Here is a 25,913-nt window from a genome sequence, read left to right as displayed (position 1 = left end):
ATTCATGCATTACATAACACACATTTAAAATGCGATGCACAAACACAGTAATAAATTAGATGAATAAGGTAGGGGCTCTATATGGGGTGTAGCCTGAGCAGTGTAATTGATAAATAATAGTGGTAAGTAACTATGAGCATACCCTAATAGGTGTTAATGAGAATCCTATGCTTGACAAATGAACAATAACCACAATTAACACACAGCACATTTGTTTCTCATAATGTTGAGGTGGGGGAAATCTGCTCAAGCAGGCACCACGATCCATGCCAGGGTGAAGTCACAAGCAACCCCAAAGTAACTTGTGCTCAACCCTTGTGTAGCATGGCAAAGAGCAGGCAATGTGTAAAATATTTGCGTAGCTCATTAAACAGTAACACAGCAAAAATACACCACAAAAGGATCCCACAACAGATTTGAAAAATAGGGTAGTTTTAATTAAATCCAATAAGACAAAACAACACAAATCAAATATGTAGAACCAGAAATGTTCCATTTGAAATATTGAAGTGAAAATAGCTCCAAAAAGCACTAAGCCCCAACTGTTTATAGCTGGTCTCGTCAGACCAGTAAAAAGTCACAAGTCCAGGCTGATCGTGATGGACTGTGGGCCGCATACAGGGACCCAGTTAGACCGGAAGAACAGAGAGTTTTGAGGTCCCACATTGAGGTTGTGCTGCACAGCTGAGGTAAAGCGTTGTTTTTGAGGAGTGGTGAGGCTACGATGCGAGGTCCAGCGCCATCTTCAATGGTCCTGATGAGAGCTTGCGATGTGAAGTCCAGCATTGAGGATGCATTGTGCAGTTGAGGTAATGCGCAGGTTCCGAAGAGCTGTGAGGCTGAGATGTGAGGACCAGAATCATTGTCGAAGCTGCCATTGACAAGGGATTTGTGATGTGATGGCCTACTTCAAGAAACCTTTGACCGGTGGTGGTTACAAAGCGGGCTGTAGGGTTGATGCGGAATCCTTCAGTCTGTAAAACCCTTGCAGCAGAGGTGTGCAACAGTTCAGAAGGAGAGGAGTTGAACGGCAAAGTTGATGCATCAAACAGCAAAGGCAATCTGTTGATTAGCGATCGCGAGACCTTGAACAGGAAAGGTGATGCGCCAAAAAAACAATGGTCCTCAGATTGGTGAGCGGAGCACCTTCAGGCCCACTTCCAAGGATCCAGGACCAGGGTGGCACCACGTGGCAGGGTAGGCCTCACAGAGGACAGAATCCAGGTGCAGGGTACAAGGTTTTTGGAGTCTTCTGCCCCAGAAGCTCTAGTCAGGCTGACAGCCAACGAGCCCTTGGAGTCACTTTGTGGTTCTGGGATCAACAGATGCAGGTCCAGTCCTTCACACATAGACAACAGAGCAGCAGGCAGAAGGTCAGCACAGCAGGGCAGCAGTCCTTCAGAGCAGCAGTCCAGCAGAGTGGCAGTCCTTTTAGCAACAGGGTAGCCAGAGGTCCATAAGTGTGCTCAAGAGTTGGTGTCTCAGGTCAAATTCATATCAACCTCTGCCTTCGAAGTGTAAGAAGCCTCTAGAAGTTTTCCTTTGAAGTCTCCAGGCATCCTGCCTTCCCTGTTTTGGAGCCAGATTAAGTGCAAGAGGTATGCAGCCATCTGTTTGGAGGCAAGACACAGCCTATTCAAGTGTAAGTAGGGCTGCCCCCAGCTCTGCTCTCCCAGACTGCCAGTGATGGCCCATCCAGGCACACCAAAGCTCTCTATTTTGTGTGGCTGCTGTGTGGCTGTCTAGGAGGTATGCACAAAGAACAACTGCCAGCTACACTCAGTCATGTGATCCAGAAAGAGAAAGGCTGCAAGCCCTAAATGGCAAAAGGCAGGAAAATGCCAACTTTCTAAAAGAAATACAAAAAGATGATGGACGGCATGCTGAACATTGTCAGACATTCACCCCCAGTCACACATCTGAGTTAAATGCATCGATGTTTTGCTCACCATGCCACACCAATTTGGACCCAGCTATATGCAAATCAGTCTTGACCCTGCTCCCTATAGAAACAATCGAGCATCGATTACCAAGCCAGGTCTTCCTTGGACTGGAAACAAGCAGATTGGGACTGGTTTCAGAGTATCACCCCTCATCAGCCAGGCCAGCTTGAATCTAGTGGCAAAGTAAGCACAGTCCCCACGTCTGGGCATACCCTTCCCACTTAGAGTGATTACAGCAATACAAAAAGATGATGGACTGAATGCTGAACATTGTCAAACATTCACCGCAGTCATAGTTCTTGGTCAAATCTATTGTTTTTCTGCTCACCATTCCACCCCAGTTTGGATCCAGTCATATGGAAGTCAGTCTTGAACTGCTCCCCATGGAAACACTCCTGCATGTACTGCTAAGACAGGTCTTCCCTGGACTGGCAACAAGCATCCTGCAACCAGTTTTTCGCATTTTTAAAATTGCAGTTCAAAATTCGACTTCAATATGAGAGAGGATTTTTCATACAATTTCGAAGATACCATAGACGAACTGGCTACCTGTACCCATTCGGAAATTACAGCTATGTAATAAGGTAACTCCAATGTTAACCTATGGGAAAGGAAGGCCTTGCAGTAGGGAAATAACACATTTAGGAGTTTTTCACTACCAGGACATGTAAAACATAAAATGGCATATCCTACTTTTTAAATACACTGCACCCTGCCATCTGAGCTGTCCAGGGCCCATTATAGGGGTGACCTATTTGGATTAAAAAGAAAGTTGTGGGCCTGGCAGAAAGTTGGTAGTTTAAAACAACACACACAGGTTGCAAACGCAGGTCTGATACATATTTAAAAAGGGCTACGTACGTGGATGGCACAATAAATGCTGCAGACCCACTAGTAGCATTTAATTTACAGGCCCTTAGTAAATGTAGTATGAATGTACTAGGGACTTATAAGTAGGGTCCCGGTTTTATGGTATTCATTTTATTGACATTTCTATCTGTATTTATCCATATTTATTTTTTGTCAACTTTATCTGTATTTATCCATATTTATTATGGGTTTTTGTGAGAAAAATAAAGCTAAAACTGGTATATTTCCACCTTTATTTAACCAATAAATATGCAGTTATGCTTGAATGCCTGCCAGGATACAGTGATATGAACACCCCTAGAAGATAAATCAATGCACGTATATGAAAATTGTTACAGCAAACAAATGATGGACGGACTGCTGACAATGCAAACACTCTCCCCCAGTCAAAAGATCTGAGTTAAATCCATCGTTCTTTTGCCCACTACGCCACCCCAGGTTGGAGCCAGCCATAAGCAAATCAGTCTTGACCCTGTGCCCCATGGGAACAATCCAGGCCGAACTGCCAGGCCAGGTCCTCCCTGGACCGGGAACAAGCATCCAGTGTATTTAGAATCACTCAAAAAGCACCCAATTTCCATATTTATACACATTTAAAAATAAATACAGACAAGACAATAAATGGTTTTCTAAATGTATTTATCTGTAGAAATCAGTAAAACAGAAAATAGGGAGAGTTACTTATAAGTAAAGTAAATTAAATATGCCAATTGGGGATAAACCAGTGTAACCATGTTTTGAGGAGTGAGCACATGCACTTTAACACTGCTAACCAGTACTAGAGTCCTCAGGCCATCAACAACTAGATCAGCAAAAATGGAGGAGGAAGGCAAAATGTTTGGAGTAAGACCACCCTAAGATTGACAGATCTAACACTTGCCATATGCAGAAATATCTTCTGTATTAAATATCATCCCCTAAAGATCATCATATACATTTCATTAGCTGCAGACTTTCTATTATTAACTCCAATGGGGTGATATTTTTGTCAGACTTTATTCTAACCTGATACCACACCCATTGCACAATTTCCCAGGTTATAGTCAATAACACACTCAACAAGGTAAATAGGTAAGTGTCACTTCGTCAGCTTGCTCTTTCTACCCTTTGAGAGACATGTTTACCAAGGAGTTAACTTATTTCAGTGGAATATAATATTGTTGACTGTGGGACACCAGTGATATCCACCTACTGCCAGAGGACGCAGATAACTCACTGCACAATCTCCTTCTGCCATGAGTTCTTTTTTGCAACCAATGAGAGAGACATAAAACAGACTCAATCGAGATAGTTATATTATATGAAAGAAAGATATTGGGAAATGGTTCTGATGTCAACCTACCGGTCCGGTATGAATACTAATTTTACAGGCTGTTTTTTAGATCATAAATTTTGGCCGGCCTGTGAAGCATACTGGGATTTAATTGAGAGTGCCCTCGATCGAAAATTGGACTTTCAATTTAGGATAGGAACCTTACCCATAAAAGCTTTCACTCATAAATGGGCGCTCTCCCAAGATGAAAAATGTCATAGTTGTCTAGATATGGCAGAGACTATAGCCCATCTATTTGTTGTTTGTCCCCTATGTGCAGCCCCACGGCGCAAATGGTTGAGACCTATCTGCTCTTCCTTGGGCACTTTGAGGCTTATAGAAGCTTTAAGGATATTAGGTTCTGATTGTTCTCCACCTATAGCCATTGCTCTGGCTAAATTTCTAAGGTGGGCTTGGTTTATCCGTACACGCACTTTATTGTCATCTGCTACTAGTCAGTCATAAGGATATATTGCTATTTTTAAGCTGGTATTACTTTATGAAGTCATTTTAATGTATCAAACATGAATCTTAATAGTTTCTCTGATTCGATAGTAACCAAATGGAATTTAATATTTTTTTTAATCGTGTGTATTGTTATGTACTATTTATTGCGTATTGTGATAGTTTTGTGTATTGTATGTGCTTTTATGACTTACTGTCGAATAAAGCTTTTTGAAAAGATGATTATATTCTTTTAAGAAAAAAAACTGATTGGAAGTGGCCAATTCACTGGAGTGAATGTGCAGCATTACCATCACGTAAATATGTGGTCTGATAGACTTCACTCCTAATACTAGCTGTCTTGGCCTTCAGAAGAGTGGAATTTCTCTATTGCTGAACATGTTGTGTTGCTGTCTTGCTTCTTCTACTCAGTGTTTGATCGTGGTTAAATGATGTTGGTATCACCCCTCATCAGCCAGGCTAGCTTGAATCCCATGGCACAGCGAGCATGGACGGAATGCTGAATCAATCAAACAAGTGCCCAAGGCTATGCCCAGACATTGGTCCCTTGCTCACTGTGCCACTGAATTTAAGCTAGCCTGGCTGATGAGAGTTGTTACTCTGAAACCCGTCCCAGGAGGCTTGTTTCTGGTCCATGGAGGACCTGGCCTGGCAGTTCGGGCTGGACTGTTCCCATGAGGAGCAGGGTCAAGACTGATTTACATATGGGTGGGTCCAAACTGGGGTAGGATAATGAGCAAAAGTACAAAGGATTAAACCCAGATCTCTTGACTGGGAGTGTGTGGTTAAAATGTTTTAGCACTCTTTCCATCATCTTGTTGTGTTTGCTATGTTTGCTCTAAGTGGCCAAGGGTGTGCACAGACATGGGTCCCTTGATCGCTGTGCCACTAGATTCAAGCTAGCCTGGCTGATGAGGGTTGATACCCTGAAACTGGTTCCAGGATGCTTGCTTCTGGCCCAGCGAGGACCCGGAATGGCAGTTCGGGTTGGAGTGTTACAATGAGGAGCAGAGACAAGACTGATTTGCATATGACTGAGTCCAACTGGGGTGCCATAGTTACCAAAAGAATGATGGATTAAACCTAGATTTCTTGACAGTTGGTGAGTAGATGAGAAGTTTCAGCACTCCGTCATCTTGTTGTGTTTGCTGAGGTGACCAGTGAAGCATCAGGTGATTAGTTTCTCTAAGACCTAAGGTATTGTATGAGGGAGTTGGGTCTGTAGCTGGAATAAGTGACTGGGTCAGCAGATGGTTTCTTGAGCACAATCATGATGGTGGGATGTTTCCAGGTGTACATCCCAACAGCTTTTCGTATTTTCATAGTAATGTTCATTGTAGATGTTTGCTTTCTCTTGAATCTGGCTGCTAAAACCCGCTAGTGGCCCAATTGTGGTATTGCAGGTTGTGCTTTTCAAGTGTGATGATGCAAAGTGGCGTAGGTGTGAAATCTGAAGATCTTCTAGGCTGGCAAAGAGAAAGGTAGCCAACATTGCAACAAGGTATATTGGTTTTCATTCTGTATCTTAACATGATTTCTAGTCTTTGACCTATTCAGTGAATCATTCAGCTTATTTTAATTAGCTTAAGGCTTCACTTAATTGGAGTTTCAACCCGATTATGGGTTGGTCTTGGTTAAGTCCAGAGATACGAGGTTGATCCAATTAATTATTCTGGTTCAACTCCGCGCACATGGTATTTTACAATAAAAATATGCATCCTGGACCACATATGAGGGCACAGACTGAGGCTGAAGGGCAATGAGCCCGTGATAATGGTTGCTAGCGATGCAGAGCGTAGAAAACTTCTTGTGGAACATCAGTTTAACATATTTTGTCTTGTTTTTCGGCTGCAGTATAAATCTGGAGGTAAAGTTGTCCTAAGTCGGTTTTTACAGCAAGCTGGTACACTCTTTCAGAGAAGGTTTATTGCCCACCAATGCCTGAATAACACACTGTACGCGATTGACGAAAATAGCTAGAATTTAACATATGCCCAGATGTTGAGACTGAAGGTAATGCTATCCAAAAACAAGCTCTATATCACAGTATGTTTACGCCATCAGCAGTGGTCAGCTCATTAGAGCAGAGAACGTCAACCCCCTGCTGACAGGGGCCCGACGCTCCCAGACTTAGCAGCATTTGGGGGCTGGCTGCTGCTGACGGGCAGCAGGGGAGTGGGGCTCACTCCACCAGTGAGCATGATGGCTGGCCTGCAGCGTAAACCTCTCCACATAGCTGTCTCAGGCAGCTGGTTGGAGAGTAGGCACAGGACCCCTCTGCCTGGTGGACCGTGGTGGCAGCCCGCTCCAGCCAATCCTGATCTGCAGCCTGAGAACAGCATCGTAGTTTGCAGGAGGGGGCTGCCTAAGGCTCTATGGGGTGCCTTCGAGCTGACTCCAGAAAGAGGAAAATGCAGAGGGAAATACAGGTAAGTCATTTTTTTTAATTATCTCTATGCCCCCCACTGGGTTTGTCTGTCTCCCCCCACACCATGTCCCTCTAGTGTTGCGTGTCATGGCCTGTCCCTGTTCGCCGTGTTTAATGCCCGGCTCTTTCATCTATAGTCATCTCTTTTCAACTAAACCACAGTAAACAGGAAATAAACAGGGTTCTTCATTCTGTTGGTAACAGGAGCACAAAACGAACAAAATACATGTGAGCATTTGTCAAGTGCGCGTCATTCAGCTGTGCTGTGGTCGTCAGTCTCTTTCCTGTTGTCGGTTCCCAACAACTAGACTAGCAAAGCAGTTTTTTGGAGCAAAACAAATATGACGTCAAGAAAGCATATATATGTGTTTGTTGTTTAAGCAAGTATCAAGCCCCATGGCACGGCAGAAGAAAAGTCATTTCACACTTAATGTAGCAATATACTTTCACTCTCTGCAAGAAAATCTCATCTGTGGATGTCTTTCCCTGCACCAATCGCTATGCCTTTTCATATTAGCCATTAGGTAGTCAGATCAGTGCTCCTGCCCATGATAATAATAATCATTCTAAGTATCTAGTTGACAAATTCTCTCAGGACAGTGACCCTGTTCCTCTGTCATCTCCTTGTGTGGCCAATGCGGCGCACAGAACACCTTTAAAGGAGTTCCTGGATGAGTACTTGGAGATCTCTATGGAGAAAGTTAGGGCCACCCTGACCACCTTAAGGGTGGAGCTTGCACATTTAGGGGCCTGCCTTGACATGTTGGAAGGTAAATTAGAGGCTCTAAAGGCTTCAGTAATCTCTGCTGTAGGGAAGGGATCTTCCATCTACCTCAGGGCCCCATGACCCACTAATGAAGCGGACATAAACTAGATCAAATTCTTTCACCTCATATAATTTGTCACCGACATTAGAGCCCAATGGTAGCCAGTGTCTAGTGGGCAATTTGGGGTGGCGAGGTAGAGTTACCAAGCTGGTTCAACCCCCAGGAAGAAAGGGCAAGCCTTCCTCAACTACTTTAACTATCCATAATGGCAGACTCCCACCCACTATCCACAACTTCTTCCAGAGTACACACCATATCTGATTGTCCTTAGAGGTGTCTTTGAATCACCTACCAATATACCCAATGATTTTGAGAACTTGAGGATAAAACTGTGCACTGGTTGAATACCAATATGAGGTGGCCTCATGACCTGGCCCAAGAAATTCTAATAATGGCTTAGTATTAATCCCAAATATTGCCTGTGGGATTGCGTACAGGTGAACTTTAAGGCCCTACTAACTGTGGAGCTTCTACTGGGTCAACTAAATCAGGTGGCATCCTCATCAGGCCACATTAAGTCTTTCCCTCAGTTTTTTTGTACAGGCCTCTCACTTTTCTGAACACCGTAAGGGTCGTGTCTAGGTTGGACATTAGGCCGGCTTTCCTGGCAGCAAAATTACTTAGCCCTACAGAAAAATTGCAGAGCCAATAAAATTGTGTGGACCATCCTGAACCCAAGTCATCAACTTTCACCTGCGCACAGAGTTAGTCTTCAGTACAAAGATTGATAACATGTTTACTACATCTACAAACGTAAGGTGTGTTTTGTAAACACTTACATCCATTAGCTGGACACAGGTTGTACAAAATTAGGTAGAAAAATAATATGGTAGTAACCTGTCACTATGTAATTTATTTTAAAAAGCTAGCACACTTGTTGGGTGATGTCATCAGTCATGTCATTGATGATGTCTTTTGAGATGTCATAGAACATGCCATGTGTGATGTAATATATGAAGTCATACGCATTGCATGGCAGGGGCGTAAGTTGTAGTTAGCTCTGCTAACTATAACTGGTACATTTCTGTGGTTTTTTTGTTCAAATTGTTAATGTTGTCACTGACATATTCACCTAACTATAACATTACTTTAACCTGATTTATTTTGTATAAACATCATTTGATTTTTTTTCTATTTTGTGGATGAAAGCCCCATATTCCCCTGTTTTTATTACCCTATACACACAAAACCTTGATTATTTAAACATAGACTAACACATACTTAATATATTTTACAATCACTGATACAAGTACATATTGATAGATACAGTCACTTATGCAATCACAGGCTGTTATATATAGTCATTTATATATGACAACTATCACATGCACTGTGTTTTATATATGTACTTACTTGGACATGTAGCACTGAGATATCCATTCAGTCACCAACACACCTATGCACACAGTAAACCGCCTGTACAGCTGTTTACTCATGCACTCTTGAACCCATACACCAAGTGAATCAACTGCTCACACATCTATCCACAGAGTCACACACCTCCCAGCCACCTCCACTCACACTCACACTCTCATACAAATACTTGGGTTATCAAAGATTAACCCATATAGCCAGTCATATAGCTACTAATCAATACATGCAGCAGGTTACACAACAACAGACATAATGATGCACACATTCTAAAACTTTAGTCACTAACCCATGCATTCAGTAAGACACATTTAATCTCCCACTCATACAGTCAGTCACGCACCTACTAAATCCATTATCCAATCTCATACATACACTCATTCTACAATATGTTAAACACATTTTTAATTTTAAATTTACAGGAACACACAGTCACTGGATGATGTCATCAGTGATGTCATTTGAGATGTCATCAGTGATGTCATTTGAGATGTCATCAGTGATGTCATCAGTGATGTCACTGACCATGTCATGAATGATGTAATATGTGACATCATCAGCAGTGGATTGCGGGCGCGCGAGTTATAGTGAGTCCAACTAACTATAACGTGGGAATTTCAATGGTTTTGTATGAGTAAAATGTTCAGCTAACTATAACTGGTGTGAAACCGATGTTTTTTTCAGGGAATTTCAAAGGTTTTTTAAATGCTAATTCCTAACTATAATGATTGTGAAACCTATGCTTTTTTTAGTGAATTTCAAAGGTTTTTTAAATGCTAATTCCTAACTATAACGATTGTGAAACCTATGGTTTTTTCAGTGAATTTCAAAGGTTTTTTAAAAACGAATTCCTTTATTTATCGAGTTTGTAACTTACGATTTTTAAACTGTTTTTTTTATTAGCTGTTTTTTTATAACTATTAATTTCAATGTATTTTTCATGTTTTTTTTAATCATTTTTTCCTGGGGCGCTCAGGGTGCGCGCACCGGTAAGCTTACCCGTATCATTTTGACTTAGAGCGCTCAGGGTGCGCGCACCGGTAAGCTCTCCGGAGAGCGCTATTTCTGCGCTCGTAAAAAAAAATATGTATGAAAACGCCTACGTTCGCGCCGAGTAAGCGCCCCCGGAAGCGCCTACGTTCGTGCCGCGTAAGCGCCCCCGGAAGCGCTCCGGTGCGCGCAGCGTAAGTGCGTCAAGTCATGTGACCTTAAAATAACTCTTTTCATTGGTTGTTAACAGTTTTTTTTACAACTAATGAAAATCCCACCCTTTTCCTTCACTTCTTCTTTCACTTTGGAGACAGCAAGACTTGTTTTTTTCTGTCCTACCATTTTGTGTGAAGAATGGCTGCCAGAGCACCCAGCAGCAGTGAGGAGTCAGATGGTTTCATTGATGAAGAGCCTACTCAGCCAAAGGTCAAGGAACATTTTATTTGGAAAATGTTTTCAATACCTGAAGGATTAAAAAAGGTGAATGCTCCCAAAGTTGAACGTAAAGTCTGCCAAACTGTGCTTTCCCGAGGAGACCCCAGAAGGAAGTACAGTTTTGGAAATTCAACAATGATTCGCCACGTTCAACGCAGGCATCTTCAGAACTATGCCCGGGAGAGTGTCCGAGACCTGGCACATAATCCCCCAAGGGATGGTGCCTCTACATCAACAGGAGGAGCCACAACTTCAGGGAGAGGACGTGCAGCGGAATTAGAGATAATTCCGAACATTCAACCTGTTTTTAATGACATTACTATAAAATGCAGGCAATGCGATGAATTGCTCTGCTATGGTGAGCAGAGCATCAAGATCATTACACGCAGGAGGCAAGAACACTGCTGCCCTCCCCACCCCTAATTTTTCCCTTTTTTTTTGCTCCTGTTGAGCAGTTTTGCATTCCCTGTTTTTGTTTTTGTTGAGAAAAAAACGAAAAAAGAAGAAAAAAAAAGTTATTTTGAGAACTACCTCCAATTCTCAAAAAAGAGCTGTATTCTTAACGAATTCAAAAAGAGTAACTGAAGTGGAGTGCAGTGAGAGAGGAAAGGAAAATGAGTGAGAAAGCAAAGAAAGGGACGAGAGGGAAAGGGAAGTGAAGTAGGGGGACTGAAAGAAGGTGAGTGTGGGAGGTGAGTGAGGAGAAGGAGAGTGAACATGGGGAATGAGGATAAGTGTAGAAAATGTAGTAAAGGAACGGGTGTGTGGAAGGGTAAGAAAAGAGCATTGATGTTGAGGAAAGAGTGGAGATACAGACTGGATAAAGGCAAGTGAGTGTGAGACAAGGTGAGTAAGGGAGTGAAGAGACAGAGAAAGTGAAAGAAAAAGTGAGAGTAGAGGACTGAGTGAGGGAGGAAAGAAACATAAGTGAGGGAGTGTGGCTGTGTTATAGGGAGTGAGCGTGATAGAAGAGGAGTGACAGACTAAGCGGTCAGAGAGAATGAGGCTTACAGAGAGAGAATGAGGGAAGGGGAGTGTAGAAGTAAAAGGACAGAGGGAGTAAGAGAAGGAGTTAGTGAAGTGGAGTAAGGAGAGTAAGGGAAGAGAAAAGAGTGAAGGAGAAAAAGAAGGAAAAGAAGGAAAGAGACAGGAAGGAAAGTAAAGGTTAAGGTCTGAAAGAAGGTGAGTGTGGGAGTATGGCTGAGTTATAGGGAGTGAGCGTGACAGAAGAGGTGTGAGAGACTAAAGGGATGGATAGAATGAGGCTAACAGAGAGAGAATGAGGGAAGGGGAGTGTAGAAGTAAGAGGACAGAGGGAGTAAGAGAAGGAATTAGTGAAGTGGAGTAAGGAGAGTAAGGGAAGGGAAAACAGTGAAGGAGCGAAGGAAGGGAAGATAGAGGAAGGAAAGTAAAGGAGAAGGTCTGAAAGAAGGTGAGTGTGGGAGTATGGCTGAGTTATAGGGAGTGAGCGTGACAGAAGAGGAGTGAGAGACTAAGGGGACAGAGAAAATGAGGGTAACAGAGAGAGAGTGAGAGAAGGATGGGAAGAGAGAGGAAGGAAAGTAAAGGAGAAGGTCTGAAATAAGGTGAGTGTGGGAGTATGGCTGAGTTATAGGGAGTGAGTGTGACAGAAGTGGAGTGAGAGACTAAAGGGACGGAGAGAATGTGGCTAACAGATAGAGAATGAGGGAAGTGGAGTGTAGAACTAAGAGGACAGAGGGAATAAGAGAAGGAGTTACTGAAGTGGAGTAAGGAAAGTAAGGAAAGGGAAAAGAGTGAAGGAGCGAAGGAAGGAAAGAGAGAGGAAGGGAAGTAAAGGAGAAGGTTTGAAAGAAGGTGACTGTGGGAGTATGGCTGAGTTATAGGGAGTGAGCGTGACAGAAGAGGAGTGAGAGACTAAAGGGACGGAGAGAATGAGGCTAACAAAGAGAGAATGAGTGAAGGGGAGTGTAGAAGTAAGAGGACAGAGGGAGTAAGAGAAGGAATTAGTGAAGTGGAATAAGGAGAGTAAGGGAAGGGAAAACAGTGAAGGAGTGAAGGAAGGGAAGAGAGAGGAAAGAAAGTAAAGGAGAAGGTCTGAAAGAAGGTGAGTGTGGGAGTATGGCTCAGTTATAGGGAGTGAGTGTGATAGAAGAGGAGTGAGAGACTAAGAGGACTGAGAGAATGGGGGTAACAGAGAGAGAGTGAGAGAAGGGGAGTGAGTAAGTTAGAGGACAGAGGGATTGAGAGAAGGAGTTACTGAAGTGGAGTAAGGGGAGTAAGGGAAGGGAAAAGAGTGAAGGAGCGAAGGAAGGGAAGAAAGAGGAAGGAAAGTAAAGGAAAAGGTCTGAAAGAAGGTGAGTGTAGGAGTATGGCTGAGTTATAGGCAGTGAGCGTGACAGAAGAGGAGTGAGAGACTAAGAGGACGGAAAGAATGAGACTAACAGAGAGAGATTGAGGGAAGGGGAGTGTAGAACAAAGAGGACAGAGGAAGAAAGAGAAGGAGTTAATGAAGTGGAGTACGAAACTGCACATTTTAATTGGTTGTACTTTTGAACACTTTCAGAGTCACATAACATTCACCCATCCCCCCAGTGCTCATTCCCCTGTTACCATGGTAACTCCCTCCTCACCCAGCACAAAGTTCAGAAGTTCATCATACTATGTTACAAAAAAATGCAGCAAGGGTGTTTGACCACTCAATGTACCAGCTAATCATGTGCAATGTTTCATGAAATGACTTTTCCTCAACCATTGAAATGACTTCTTTCAAAAAAAAGCATGCACCCTAATTTTCAGTGCTGAATTTTTAGAAAGCACCAATCATTTTTTGTTTTTCAAGTGCACTGAATCTCAACCACTTTTTTACATAACTCCTACTTTCAAACTGCCATTTCATTTCCACAACTCATCTGAATACAAGCACATCTACCTTCAAGATGCCAAAAGTCTGGTTTGTGGGTCATAGCTTTGTCCACTAGAGTCAAAAATACGCAGCTAACAGAGGTATTTACAACCTTGATTTACCAAATGTGGACATTGTATGGATTGGACAGAGAGGATTCAGAAGTCACCAACTGATACCATTGGTAAAATCCTTTATGCATCTACCACACCCTGACCTCATAATTGTGCACTGTGTTGGCAATGACCTGGGCACTTTGACTGGGGTAGGTCTGGAAATGCTTTTAAAGGACATCTTTGGGCAATTGATGTCACTTTTTCCAAAAACTGCCTTGGTATTTACTAATATATTCCAAAGGCAAAAATGGAACTGGTCCAACCAATTTTGTCCACAGATTGAGAAAGCAAGGAAACATGTGAATAAATCTGTTTCTGCTTTCCTCAGAGACTATGGTATGGGTTCCATTTACCACAACAACTTGCGTTACAACATGCAAGACATCTATAGGAGAGATGGTGTGCATTTTACAGATGAGGGGAATAGAGTTTTCCTCTTGAATATAAGACTCTGCATTGGTACCTACTTGTAGGTACAAAAAACACCTTACACATAACACAACAGCTCCGTTTCAGAGCTACCCTACCTCTAAGCACTCTAAATTATTTTTGTACTATAATTTTTTACACTCTTTTCCCTGTGGTGCGCTCAGGGTGCGTGTACTGGAGCGCGCACCTGGGAACGCACCCAGCGCTTACCCCGCGAAAATGTTTTAAAAAAAACAAACGTTTTTTTGCCCTTCAGGGTGTCTACTCTGCCCCCTTTTAATTATTTCCCCCTTTCTTTTTCACCTCTTGGGTCTCGATTCTACCGAGACACAAGATGGCGGAATCTCCGGACTGTTTAGAATGTTGACAGACACCCGACAGCCAATCAGCTTTCCGCTCGCGCACTCCCGTAGCGCGCCGGGTGCGCTCCCCGGTATGCGCACCTGTGAGCGCTTGGAGCGCGCCTATAGATATATATGTGTTTTTGAAGTTAATTTTCAAAAAAAACACTGGAGCAATTTTCACCAAATATAGCAAAGGCACATCTGCGTACCAGTCCCTACAATTTTGCCAAGTTTGGCGTAATTCTATTCAGCGGTTCGGGCTGTAGACTTGTCAGACCGTCCTATGAAAATTAACATGGGGAAAACCCGTTTTGGGACCCCCCTTTTTTCTCAGCCCCCACTTCACAAATCCCCCCGAAACTTTCATGGAAGGAGCAGAGCGGAGCTGGCCAAAATTTTTGAAAATTACACGCAGATTCCTCAACCGGCGCCAGAGTTATTCCCAATAGAATGTAGCGGATTTCCTATGGTAGCTAGGTCCTAACTACAACTACCTACTGGCGACCGCCAGTAGGTAATATATATATATTTTTATGTGATCTAATGCCAAAAACCATTATCTAAAGATGAAAGTAACAAGTATATAGAAATATTCTACTAATATTCCAAAAATGACCTTAAGTTTCCACGTCTATTGTACAGAAAACACATTAAAAATATATTTGGTATTCTCTATATAATATGTACAAGGAATATCTGTGAGCTACTTAAATATGATAAATACAAAATGTAGAGGGAAGGGGCTGCTAGAAGCAGACTTGCAGTCAAATGAGTAAAGGTTCTGGGCTCAGGCCTACTCTGTCATAGTAATTTATACATATTTTTAGATTGCACGGAAATGCACTCTAAAGCACATTTATATACTTTGTTTTATAATAGTAGGAGGGACTAGGCTGATTAAGTATCAAGAAATGGAATTTCTAAGGGATTTAACCCACTATTTTCAAATTTTCTTGATGTCAAAACAGTATTGGGATTTAACCTGTTATATCAATGTAAATGTAAATATAAATATGAATTTAAGCATGATTTTATACCAATATGAAACTGTTATACGTATAATTGTATCATGCATCAACCACGGTTAATGACATACCTTGAAATAACTGTGAGTCTTTCTCCTATATTCATGAAAAAGATTATCCAATCATGAAGCAGCACTGTGCACTTTAAATAATCACTGTGAATGTTGTTGCGCTGTCATGTGATCAAGGCTTTGTGCCGAAACGTTATGGCGACAGCTGAATAAAGATTAACAGCATTCGAAAATGTTGGTCCGAGTCTGTGTCCACAGGCGTGGTCGTGGAAGAACGATTGTGCGAAGGAGACGGTGGTTGCCTCATATATATATATATATATATTGGTGAACAATATATATATTGTTCACCAAAGTGCCAAGGATTTTGAGAGGCACACTGCGGGACTCTTCCCTCCGGGCTTTTCATGTCAGCACGCCTCTCCGCATTACAATCCTCTCTAATGCCCGACGCATTTCAGGGGGCCTCCCCCCACCTCAGGGGCTGCTTCCAAATACACTCGATGAAGCATCACATGTTTTTTTTGGCATTTTTATTAAGACAAACCCCCTGGTAGGCGTGTGTTGAGTACACCGTCATACCTTGATTTGTGGGATTTGAAGTCCTTGTGATGCAAATTAAATATTCACTTTTCAGTAAAGTCGAGCGTCTTGAATCATTAATGCATTTCTTTAACCTTTAGTAGGCTGTGTTGCGGTTCAGCGCGCTGTGTTTTGACAAAGAGTCCTGGGCTCATAGTACCTCCAAACAGTTTAGAAGTCCGAGCCTCATCCTGCTGACGGTCAATCATCAACCAACAGGCGATGGTGCTCTCTCCACGGTAAGGCTACCGTGCGATAAATTGTTCACCAAAGTGCCAAGGATTTTGAGAGGCACACTGCGGGACTTCCTGAATTCGGTCTAGAACAAAATAAAGTAACGTCCTGATTAGTCTCATTTGTTCCCAGTATATGCACAAAATCTGAACAGTATCATCAAGTATACTGGAGCCCATAGGCAACAAAGTTACTAGTTATGTATCTTAAAAGCAACCAAAATAACTCTTACCTTAAGTAAAAACCACAGAAACTCCTCTATTCCAAAATGTGTTATAACGCCACTATAAAATCCAAATCAGGCCGATATTATGGACTACAAAGTCCCGTATATAACAATAGCACTGTAAGACAATATCCTCGTTCACCTGTAACAGTAACGGAGGAGGGGGTGATCAAAATAAGTTCTTAAGTCATAATCCCAAAAGAAAATATCTAAGATTGTGTCACGGAAAGATATACCTTACCTCGTATCAAGAATAATGTAAACCTCTCAGTCGCGTTCAGCCCGTGTACAGGCGAGCACCTCCGTCTTCCGGGTTTGCGCTAATGAGGTCTTACGCAAACACTGAAAACAGACCTCATTCTCAGTCAGTCATTATTGGGTGCCATCTTAGACTAGTGTCCGTAATTAAAGTTTTAGAGGCCATAACAATAAAGTCTGGAGATATTAACCATATGATGCCAAAACATATGTAGTGTTATTACACATACAAGAGCACAGTGAATTCTGTGAAGTAATATCGCAAATTCGCTCATAAATACTTCCAATAAGGGAGTTAAATGTTATGCGCCATCTTAAACTAGTAGTATCTTGTACATAATATATGTTAACTTCTGAAAGATAATTATGGTACAAATCAATTAATATTACAAGATTTTCAAAAACTATATCCAGTTCTACAAACCTCATTGTTTGCCCTTATCGGGTAGCTGGTAGTCAAGAGATATCCTAATTTCCAAGTCATATTCGTGCCACTGTTCTGTCCCCCTGAATAACCTTGAATAAAAATAACGATTCACAATGGGCCTGAGTTGCAGAAGTCTTTGAATAACTTTAGACTAAAAATAAACTTTGACCAGGAGCTTTAATACTTCCAATGAGACTGAACTGATTTATGAAATACGAATGATTTAGTGACTTAATATTGGGTTCAAAACATGTTCCATTCAACACTAGCTATGAAATGGTACAGGCAAGAAGCTATAGTACCAATGACTACGGGGTGAGTTGGTAATGTGATCACCCACCCTTTATGGATAATGTACTCAGGCTTTCCTGACTATCAGTATGTACATCCCTTAATGGGTTATATGGGATGTCTATATCCCTGGGATACAGACAGAAAGCTATTGACTAAACACCACCAATACTTATAGAATCACTAAGATTCTCAGGAGTTAATTTTTTGTCTAAAGTTATTCAAAGACTTCTGCAACTCAGGCCCATTGTGAATCGTTATTTTAATTCAAGGTTATTAAGGGTTTATTCAACATTTAACTTATTGGAAGTCTGTTTATGAGCGAATTTGCGACATTACTTCACAGAATTCACTGTGCTCTTGGATGTGTAATAACACTACATATGTTTGGGTATCAGATGGTTAATATCTCCAGACTTTATTGTTATGGCCTCTAAAACTTTAATCACGGACAACAGTCTAAGATGGCGTCCAATAATGACTGACTGAGAATGAGGTCTGTTTTCAGTGTTTGCGTAAGACCTCATTAGCGCAAACCCGGAAGACGGAGATGCTCGCCTGTACACGGGCTGAACGCGACCGAGAGGTTTACATTATTCTTGATACGAGGTAAGGGATATCTTTCCGTGACACAAACTTAGATATTTTCTTTTGGGAGTATGACTTAAGAACTTATTTTGACCCCCCCACCTCCGTTACTGTTACAGGTGAACGAGGATATTGTCTTACAGCGCTATTGTTATATACGGGACTTTGTAGTCCATAATAACGGCCTGATTTGGATTTTGTAGTGGCGTTATAACACATTTTGGAATAGAGGAGTTTCTGTGGTTTTTACTTAAGGTAAGAGTTATTTTGGTTGCTTTTACAATACATAACTAGTGACTTTGTTGCCTATGGGCTCCAGTATACTTGATGATACTGTTCAGATTTTAGGCATATACTGGGGACAAATGAGACTAATCAGGGCGTTACTTTATTTTGTTCTAGACCGAATTCACTGTTTATATTTGAATAACACGTGGAAACTGTTCATTAGACTTTGAAGTTGTGACAAAATTATTATGAACCTTTGAGGACGGAGATAACTAGCGTGCAAAAACTCCAGCGGGGTAGGACCTTTTGTTTTGGTCGCACATGGTAATCTTGAGATAGATAATTTCTTAATAAAACTTGCCTCGCATACTCCGTTTCGTAACAAGCAATTTTCCTCTACTCCATTTAGGAAATATAACTGTGAGCGGTAATGGCATCAAAATTGATGCACGATTTATATATTTTTAAACATGGGTTACATAAATTAAAAAAACTTTGGTCATTGAGGTTTTCAAAATAATGGATAAATGATCAAGCTGTCACTTTGAACTAGATGTTAAAGACATTACCTGGATGTGTTTGTATTCTTCAGATTTATGTTTACGCTTTTACGTTGTGTGTCTGATACTAGATGATTAGAGAAGACTCTGAAATATTATACGCTGCACACTTTGACTAGTTCCTTTGCACTTGGTTGCAATGATGTGGGCTCTAACAGCATAGACTTAAGGAGCTATTTTTGTGAATTACAAATTCTGTATTATTTCCAGCCCTGATGAAGCCGCAGGTTAACCCAACCACGGCGAAACGCGTTGGCACAAAGGGATTGGAATGTGATGAAAATAAAGAAAAGAACTACAAGAGCCCCACTGTTTATCTTCGACAAATTAATTTTGTTATATTTGCATAACCAAGACTCTAATGTGTGCTTGTGTGCTCCAAAAAACCATTGTTTTGTTACTCACACACATACTCACACATGCAAACAAAGTATCAAATATCCATATACTTGCATCTACAGTTATACACACACTACCACACTTACCTTACAGAAACTTACACATACTTACTCTCTTAAACAATCACTTATAGAAACACCTGCTTATTTGTACAGGAACTCCTCCAATCTCTCACTCTCACATATACTCACTTATATACACCAATACTCACATATACTAGTTTAAAACATATGTAGTTACTCATAAAGACACTATTGAGACAGTCATTCACTCACTAACACACCCATACACACTCTCATCCACCTATACAGTCCTGCACACATGCTGTCTTCAACACTTACAAACAGTGAGTCACTCATTCATGCATCTATGCACTAAGTAATACCCCCCACCGAACCATAGACACTCATACTGATACTCAAAAAACAACTAAAAACCCATATAGACACTCATGTAGCTACTCACCAACCCATGCAGCCACTTATACACAAAGCGAGAAACTGATACAGATATTTACATATTTCAACATTACTCACTAACCCATGTATTCACTAAGATACACTTAATCAGTTAGATATACAATCAATTTTACAAAAAAAATCATCTATTTAGCCACTTATATACCCATTTATTCTTCTATCGACTTTGAGATATACATATATAAAACATATTTAATTTTCAGAAAAACACACATTCACTGGATGATGTCATGAGTGATGTCATTTGAGATGTCATCAGTGATGTCATGAGTGATGTCACTGACCATGTCATGAGTGATGTAATATGTGATGTCATCAGCAGTGCATTGCGGGCGCACGAGTTATATAACGGGGCAATTGTTATGTACGAGTGAAATGTCCAACTAACTATAACGCCCCATAAACCTATGTTTTTTTCAGTGAATTTCTAAGGTTTTTTAAATGCTGATTTCTAACTGTAATGTGCTTGAAACCTATGTTTTTTTCAGTGAATATATATATATATTTATTATACTATGTATACATGTAAAAAATGTCTCGGTCTGCCCGTTTGCCTCGGTGGCACAGAAAAAATGGGTGGAACTGATGTCAGCACACTGACGATGTCCTCTTATGGCTCCGATGACGTCATATGGTGTTGCGAGCAGAGCCGAGCTATTATGACATCCTCGTCGACTTTGGAGAGCTAGGAAAGAATTTCCGTGGAATGCTGGTGCAGGGGATATTCACCTAAGTGTTCAGGCTAGTCCTTTGGGAGCAACTGTTTATGATGCCACTCCAGAAACCGAAACCAGTGATACGAGGGCAGAGGCCCTGCAGATGGCAGACGAGGAGGGGTGCCCAGTCATATGCACCGGCGGGGCAGCGAAGTGACAAGCACCACAACCCACAAAAAAGGTAACTAGGGCACTGCGTAACACAGGATCTTCTCTTTGTATCTGGCAGGAACAACAAAGTTAAAATGTCCTAGTACCAAAATGTAGAATAAGTGCTACAATGGTCTTCAAGAGGACCTGCGATGCCGCTTCTGCCTCCCGTATCCTGAAGGCGACACATGGGTCACGCGGTATGGTCATACAGCGGTGGGACGCCCATTCGTTGACCTCTCATGGCACTGCTCCACACTTCAGGGAGGACGCTTTCCATTAGCTATGTTTTCTGATGGCTTGTCATGCCGGCCCCGTCCAACAACAGAGCTCCTTTAGATCCAAACAGACTCTTCCACTTTCTCACCAGAAGAGAAACCAGACCACGCGGACACTTTCACAATACAACAGCTGGGAATGCACTTTTCAGTAAAAAAACACATTCCTTCCTCCTAATTATTCAAATAAACTTTCACTGAAGAACAGGGCCAGCTTCGATCAGTAAGCAGCCGTTACAACAACTTTTTTACTTCGCAATATCATTACAACACGCAAATTACCATGCATGCGATGTACATCGCGAAGTCATTACTACACATTTTTTTAGAACTCATGTTCCTTTACCACGCATGCCTTTGCAACAAATTTTGTTGAAAGGTATGTATGTTAAATGACCGTGCATTCTAAAAAACATGTAGCCGATCCTCGTTGTTGTAAGGAAACAGAGGCTGTTCCGTTTCCTCACAACGACGTGCAGCGCCCCTCAGAGACGACGTGAAGCAGGAACCACGAGGAGAGAGGAACCACGAGGAGTGAGAGGTAAGGGGGATTGGGCATGAGGTATGTTTTTTTTTCTAGGGTTTAGGGTAGTGCAGTGGTGTTTGGGTAGTGCAGGGGGTCGTGCTGGGGGTAGTGTTTTAGAGTTTAGGGTAGTGAAGTGGTGTTTGGGTAGTGTAGGGACTTGGGCTGGGGGTAGTGTTTTGGGGTTTAAGGTAGTGCAGTGGTGTTTGTGTAGTGTAGGGGGTTGTGCTGGGGGTAGTGTTTTAGGGTTTATGCTAGTGCAGTAGTGTTTGGGTAGTGTAGGGGTAGTGCTGGGGTAGTGGTTTAGCGTTTAGGGTAGTGTAGTGGTGTTTGTGTAGTGTAGGGGGTCGTGCAGGGGGTAGATTTAGTGTTTAGGGTATTGCAGTGGTGTTTGTGTAGTGTAGGGGGTCATGCTGTGGTAGTGTTTTAGGGTTTAAAGCAGTGCAATGGTGTTTGAGTAGTGAAGGGGTTCGTGCTGGGGGTAGTGTTTTAGGGTTTAGGGTAGTGCAGTGGTGTTTGTGTAGTGTAGGGGGTTGTGCTGGGGGTAGATTTAGGGTTTAGAGTAGTGCAGTGGTGTTTGGGTAGTGTAGGGAGTCTTGCTGGTGGTAGTGTTTTAGGGTTTAGGTTAGTGTAGTTATGTTTGGGTAGTGTAGGGTGTTGTGCTGGGGGTAGTGTTTTAGGGTTTAGGGTAGTGCAGTGGTGTTTGGGTAGTGAAGGGGGTAGTGTTTTAGGGTTACAATGGGTTGCAAAATGGGTGTTACAAAGCCCGTGTCAGAACAACTTCAGGTTAACAGAATCGTAAAGTTCAATGTTTCGCAAGATCAATCTCATGTACTTCGTGCAAAATACGCAATAAGGGGTCCAAGTAAGATGTAACGCTCCAATACCTGACCAGTTTGCACTATATAAAACTGCAGAAAAACTAAAAATAAAATGTGTTTTGCACACTTCTGTCATTGGGCTATATGTGGGCTACATCTGGGTGATATTTGTGCTACATTTGGGCTCTTTTTTTCTCTGGTGGCCATCTTGGGAGACTTATTTGTTATGAAGTTTCCTAATTTCCTCATTTACTGCAGTCTCCTCAGTAGGAAATGCTTTCAGTGTTTTACTTTGATTCCATCAACAAGGCATTCAGATGTGTCACACATTTACCATAAATTCAGAATGTTAGCACTCTAGTTGTTCATTAGGTCACTGTAGTAAAGCTACTGCTCACCAGGGAGTTAACTGGAAGTCTACTGCTGGTATTGAAAGTTATTGTTTCAGGCTACATGTCAGAATTTTCTAACGAAATAGAAGAGGATTTGAGATCTCATTTAAACATGCCCTACATTTTCTTTCTGCAGCACTAACCATCATTTCTATGGCAAAATGAACCCCTTAATTTTTTTAATTTTTAAATTAAATGTTTTAAGTGTTACCAGTCTATTCCAATCAAGATGGCCAAAGGTGTGCCATCATTTTGTCATAAGTAAGACTGTTAGCGCTCTAGTTGTTCTTTAGAACACTCTGGGAAGCTGCAGTAGATCACAAAGGCATCAACTGACAGGCTGCTCCTGTTGAAATATAATAGGAAGATATTTGAGATCACACTTGAAACATGTCCTAATTTTTCTTTCTACAGCACTAACCATAATTTCTATGAAAAAATGAGCCCACTCATTTTGTTCCTTTTTAAATTAAATGTTTTAAGAGTTACCCGTTTATCCCAGTCAAGATGGCTTCAGGTGTGCTATAATTTTGTCATAAGTAAGACTGTTAGCGCTCCAGTTGTTCTTTAGAACACTCTGGGAAGCTGCAGTAGAACACAAAGGCATCAACTGACAGGCTGCTCCTATTGAAATATAACAAGATGATATTTGAGATCTCACTTAAAACATGTTCTAATTTTTCTTTGTACAGCACTAACCATAATTTCGAAGGCAAAATGAACCCCCTCATTTTGTTCCGTTTTTAAATTAAATGTTTTAAGTGTTTTTTTTTATTTTTTTGTTTTTTTTAAAACATGTTTTTATTGTTGCATCAGCAAGCATGAAAAGAGAAAGAATCATCAGCTGACGTGGCGTCAACATTCAGCCACGGTCAGCAGTTTGCGCAACTTTTCTGTAACAAAACCTGGTCAATATGACATTTCATCCACTGAACATCACAGACCGTTCAAACAAATATTCAGGTTAGTACACAGGAATTAAACTCCGCATAGGGGACGGAGATGAACAATAGACATGCGGGTCCCTGCTATGGGGGACGTCGGATCAGGGTCTGTGCAGTTCGCAAAGTGGTGGTGCCAGGTAACTGGGGGGACAGAACTGTGGGGGGGGAGCATGTAGGCGGTAGCAAGAGCGTAACAGGAGGAGACAGATGTCGGGCAGTGGGTAGCGGGGGGGTCCGCAATATTCATTCACAATGGGGTAGAGCGGTCAGAGGGTGGAATCGGCTCATGTATGGGGGTAGCGGGGCGGTCGGCATGGGGGGGGCCTGATTCGATGGGGGGCGTTGGGTACCGGGCTCGGCACAGGTAAAGATGGTAACAATGGCAGTCAGAGATTATGGGCTCAATCGGGCGGGAGGGGGGAAGGAGGAGGGGGGTTAGGCGTAGGCGGGACATCAGCGCGTGTGGCCTGCCGGAAGCCATGTAGGAGCATGGCCCATTCCATAGAAATGGGGTGTTTATGCACTCCCTTGGCCTCATCTTCCCGAATGGCGCCTTCTTCGGCCGCCGCCCATTTACAGACTGCCCCTGTCCATGCCGCTATGGGGGGACCCTCCGGAGATCGCCAGTGCATAGCTATACACCTTTTCGCCAGTAGCAGCGCCAAGGACACAAAGCGTCTGTGCGTAGGGGCCCGTTTATATATGTGAAAAATACCTAGTGCGCTGGATTCCCAAGAGGTTAGAGTCGTGAGGCCTGTGAGATCTGTTAGCATGTCGTGTACCGTCCGCCACAGGGGTTGGAGGCCAGGGCAGTCCCAAAACATGTGGCGGAAGTCTATTAAATGTTTTAAGTGTTACCAGTTTATTCCAATCAAGATGGCTTCAGGGGTGCCATAATGTTGTCATAAGTAAGACTGTTAGCTCTCTGGTTGTTCTTTAGAACACTCTGGGAAGCTGCAGTAGAACACAAAGGCATCAACTGACAGGCTTCTCCTGTTGAAATATAACAGGAAAAAATTTGAGCTCACACTTGTAACATGTCCTAATTTTTCTTTATACAGCACTAACCATAATTTCTATGACAAAATGAACCCCATCATTTTGTTCCTTTTTAAATTAAATGTTTTAAGTGTTACCAGTGAATTACAATCAAGATGGTTTTAGGTGTGCCATACTTTTGTCATAACTAAGGCTGTTAGCGCTCTAGTTGTTCTTTAGAACACTCTGGGGAGCTGCAGTAGAACACAAACGAATCAACTGACAGTCTCTGCCCTTGTTGGACGTACATGATTTACTGAGAATGACAGACTGCATTCTCACATGACTGAGAAAGATAATGTGAATTTACAGAAAACATGCTCCCATTTTAGCTTCAGGTTTCTCTCAAACATGATTCGTAATATCCCATCAGAAGGTTTTTCACAGGGTAAAATCGCCTTAGAACACACCACAATTCCTGAAATTAGTATGGTACCATCAAGAAATGAATTCTAATGTAACTAAAGTCTTTTATCACCCTTTATAGTTCTCCTTTTGGTAGCCCTCAAAATCTTCGATTTACTACAATGCATTTCAATGGGATACTTTCATGTATATGGTCCCAGGATGGCTGCCGGCAATTCCAGGATGAAGTGCTGACAGCCAATCAGATCTCACGATAAGATGTGTCGTTAGGCTCCACCCAGATATTGAAACTTTTTCTGTTTCTAATTTCTCATGAACTACTGAACAGATTTACACCATTTCACAACAAGCATTTACAATGCAATGGTCTCGTCTTTGTTAAAGTTAGAGCTATTGGCATTACAAATGTTATTTTTATTCATTTTTTTTTTTTTTAAACCGATAAATATATGGTATTGTCATTTACAATGGCAATAGGTAAGCATTAGAGAGTAAGAGATCAGCACCATCTGCGCCAACTTTGGCGAAACACTCGACTACATTTCTACGAGGCGAACTACCAGAGACTGCATTACCCAGAATGCCAGGGGTGAACCTTGTCTGATAGGTGAGCGGTGTGCTCCCAGACCTGCTGTTTATTTAAAAGCATTAGAGAGTAGTAGAGAGTATTAGCAGTGATTAATTGTTAGTAGAGAGTGACTAGTTGATTAATAGAGAGTATACTTGCATAGAGTAGTGTAGGAGTGAGTTTTAGGCAATAGTACTTAGTGAAAGTGTAGATTAGTGGAGAGTAGTATAGAGTGAGTAGTAGATAGTGTGTAGAGAGCGTGTAGGAGTTAGTGAGTAGTAGAGACAGAGTAGTAGTGAGTAATGAAAAGTAGTAGATATAAATAGATGTAGTATAGTGAGTCATAGATAGTATATGGAGTAATATATCTATTTAGTATAGTGAGTAGCGAATGA

The sequence above is a fragment of the Lissotriton helveticus genome, chromosome 2_1, assembly GCF_964261635.1.
Source record: "Lissotriton helveticus chromosome 2_1, aLisHel1.1, whole genome shotgun sequence".
In the NCBI taxonomy this organism is placed as follows: Eukaryota; Metazoa; Chordata; class Amphibia; order Caudata; family Salamandridae; genus Lissotriton; species Lissotriton helveticus.
The sequence above is the reverse complement of the archived record's forward strand: the minus strand, read 5'-3'. Positions refer to the sequence as shown.